A 3,468-nucleotide genomic window follows, 5' to 3' on the forward strand; every position below is an offset into this window, starting at 1 on the left:
GCTTTTCACACAGTTCATGACAAAAAGGCCCTTCACCTGTTGTCTTCCTCTCTTTTTTCCAGTGGATTGGCTTTCACTTTCAGGATAAAAATCTGTCTCAGAAGATACTGTGTCTCACTTGTTATAAAGAGCTGTTTATTCAAGACATTTCTTCTCTGCTAAATTACTGTTGTTGTCTCCTGGTTAGTCTCCCTGCCTCCAGGCCAAATCCCCTCATTCTTTATAGGAATAAAACATACCCATGAGATGTCTGGATATGCTGGTCACAGACTTACTCATTCTCTTGGGTGTATAATGATACAATGGAGAAGTAAAGTCTTTGAAACCATGTAGACTTGGGTTTAAACCCAGCTCCATCCCCTATGACCTTGTGATTTTCATCACCTTTGGGTATCAGGCTCTTCATTAATGAAAAGGAATAACAATCTCTACCTTGCAGAGTGTTCATGAAAATGAAATAACACAATGCCTATAAAGCAGTCAGCACAGGTGTCTGACACATAGTAGGGTTTTAACAGAGGTTACCCCTCCCTTCTTCCCTTTGTTGTCCAAAGTAAGAGCATCTAAGGGTTGGGGAAATACTGTACAATTTTTCTTCACATGCCCTTTCCTTTTGAAAGACTTCGTACTAGCATTTTATCAGTTTATACTACCTTGTTGAAAACATCTGGAGATTCTGAAAATAGAATGTGAATCCTGCTTAAATTTATTTTCAACATAGTCCTGTGGAGGGGTAAGGACGAAAAGGGAGAAAACTCAGTGATGAGAAAAAAAACTTTATGAAAGGAAAAAAGAGAGGTTGTAAGTGAATTACTGTTAGCCTATTGTTTTTTCTCTTCTAGTTACTTTGGTTTGATTGCAGGCTTACAATATAAGACATGGTGGCATTTTTTTCCATCAACATTGCTCTTAGCATCGGCTCCCTCAGAAGCAGACACAGAGCACGTAGCCCCTTTCCACTGTCCTTCCAGAGCTAACATGCCACCTTAAGTCCAATGGGATATTCCAGTTATTTGTTATAATGGAATTTTGCCAAAAATTATACAAAATAATGTTTCGCATTCAAAAGATCTTAAGAGAAAATAGAGCTCTTCTGTCATCAGTCAGCCAGTGAATGGATTCTGCTGGGCTGGATGCACCACGAACAGTCCTTTCTTTCTCTACAACTCCTTTCATTTTAATCCCTCTCTCCCCACTCTCCACCCCCAAAGTTAAGCATTTCTTTGGAGAGGTGTTTGCTGGGCTAACTTTCATTGAAATGGTGATGATGTTAGAAATCAGAAGAAATGTGCCTTCCCGGTTTAGCCCCACCCCCCAGGCTTAATCATTTTGTTGCTGTTGTTGTTAAGAAGTGTTGGGTGAACTATGGAAAGCAATATGGAGGTTCCTCAAAAAACAAAAAATAGAGTTGCCACACGATCCAGCAATCCCACTCTTAGGCATTTACCCAGACAAAACTATAATTTGAAAAGATACATGCACCTCTATGCTTACAGCAGCACGATTCACAATAGCCAAGACATGGAAACAACCTAAATGTCCATTGACAGAGGAATGGATAAAGAAGATGGGGTACATATGTACAATGGAATACTACTCAGCCATAAAAAAAGAATGAAATAATGCCATTTGCAGCAACATGGATGGACCTAGAGATTTTCATACTAAGTGAAGTAAGTCAGAAAGAGAAAGACAAATACCATATGATAGCACGTATATGTGGAATCTAAAATACAATGCAAATCAATGTATCTACGAAAAAAAACAGACTCACAGACATAGAGAACAGACCTGTGGTTGCCAAGGTAGTGGGGAGGGGAGGAAAGGAATGGGAGTTTGGGATTAACAGAGGCAAACTATTGTGTGTAGAATGGATAAACAACAAGATCCTACTGTATAGCACAGGGAACTATATTCAATATTCTGTGACAAATCATAATGGAAAAGAATATGAAAAAGAATATATATATATATATATATATATATATACGTTAAAAAAAAGAAGTGTTGGGTGAGTCAACTTTTATTTAGATGATGATGATGTTGGGGGTCAGAAAAAATTTAGGAAGTTCAAAGATAATGACAACTTGGTGACCTCTGTCTGCAGAGGTTTCTCTTCTCCACTTGCCGCTGACAATGCCATAGCATTCAGGCATCTTCTCTGGCGTGGGCAGGAGTTTTTACACGAATGGAGCCTTACACAGAGCTTCTTCCGGCAGAAATTTTATTATAACCAATTCAACGCATCTCTTTGCAACTTGCCACTCATGAAAGTAACAATGGCTTTGAGGCTTCATCTCAGCCGAGGACCGAAGAGCTGCTGGTGACCTTGGATCTCGCAGCTTCTCGGGGTTTTTAGAACTTCAACTATAAAAATGGGCAGGATTTTCCTTGATCATATTGGTGGTACCTGTCTGTTTTCCTGTGCAAACTGCGATACAATCCCGACCAACCACTCAGAACTCATCTCCACTCGATTCACAGGCTCCACTGGCAGAGCATTTCTTTTTAACTACCTTTTAACAAGGTAGTTAACCTGCAGTACAGTGAAGTTCAAGACCGGGCCATGCTCACTGGCCGCCACATGGTTTGAGATGTGAGCTGCAAAAACTGCAATAGCAAACTGGGATGGATCTATGAGTTTGCCACTGAAGACACCCAGCGTTATAAGGAAGGCTGTGTGATCCTAGAAAGTGCTCTAGTTCGAGAAAGTGAGGGCTTTGGGGAGCATGTACCATCTGATAACTCTTGAAGAAAAAGAGATAAATCCATCTTTTTCCCAGGTCTTCTTCACTGAAAACAAAAGTCTGCTTACATACATTGTCACCTTAGCATCAGTGTAAGATTCATGAACTGTGGAACAAGAGGTTGTGAGAATCTATAATGGAACCTTTCTTCCTTTCTTTCTTTCCTTCTTTCTTTCTTTCTTTCCTTCTTTCTTTCTTTCCTTCTTTCTTTCATTCTTTCTTTCTTTCTTTCTTTCTTTCTTTCTTTCTTTCTTCCTTCCTTCCTTCCTTCTTTCTGTCCTTCCTTCCTTTCTTTCTTTTTCTTTCTTTCTTTTCTTTCTTTCTTTCTTTCTCTTCCTTCCTTCCTTCCTTTCTTTTTTAAATTTTCTATTTTCCATCCAACAGCAGTGTGTAGAGAGAATATTATGCAGATGCCGTTAATTTTTTTTTTCCCTATGTTTACATCTTGAGGCAGAACAGTCTCTCTGCAGCTACATGGTGGGCTATGTGAGGAAAAAAACCTGGGCTATTAGAGTGAAAAAGTGTTTTATGTAAATTCTGAAAGGAAAATGTGTCAAGAGCATGGTTCTTAAATTAATTCGGGCTTCATTTTAAAACTTTTTTTTAACCCAGTTATTTCAGTTGATTTGCCAGCTTCAGAGAAGAGATCTGAATTTGTGACCAGCGCTAAAGGTTCAGCGTTAGTATGGTTTATGCTGGCCATTGTGCCATATTCTTGTCG

General features: G+C 39.2%; 1 pseudogene; it reads left to right on the plus strand.

The window, feature by feature from the left end:
* The first annotated feature begins 2,351 nt into the window (after positions 1–2,351).
* On the plus strand, positions 2,352–2,752 carry LOC103001268 (protein yippee-like 5; annotated as a pseudogene).
* The last annotated feature ends 716 nt before the right edge of the window (positions 2,753–3,468 follow it).

The sequence above is a fragment of the Balaenoptera acutorostrata genome, chromosome 17, assembly GCF_949987535.1.
Source record: "Balaenoptera acutorostrata chromosome 17, mBalAcu1.1, whole genome shotgun sequence".
NCBI classification, from domain to species: Eukaryota; Metazoa; Chordata; class Mammalia; order Artiodactyla; family Balaenopteridae; genus Balaenoptera; species Balaenoptera acutorostrata.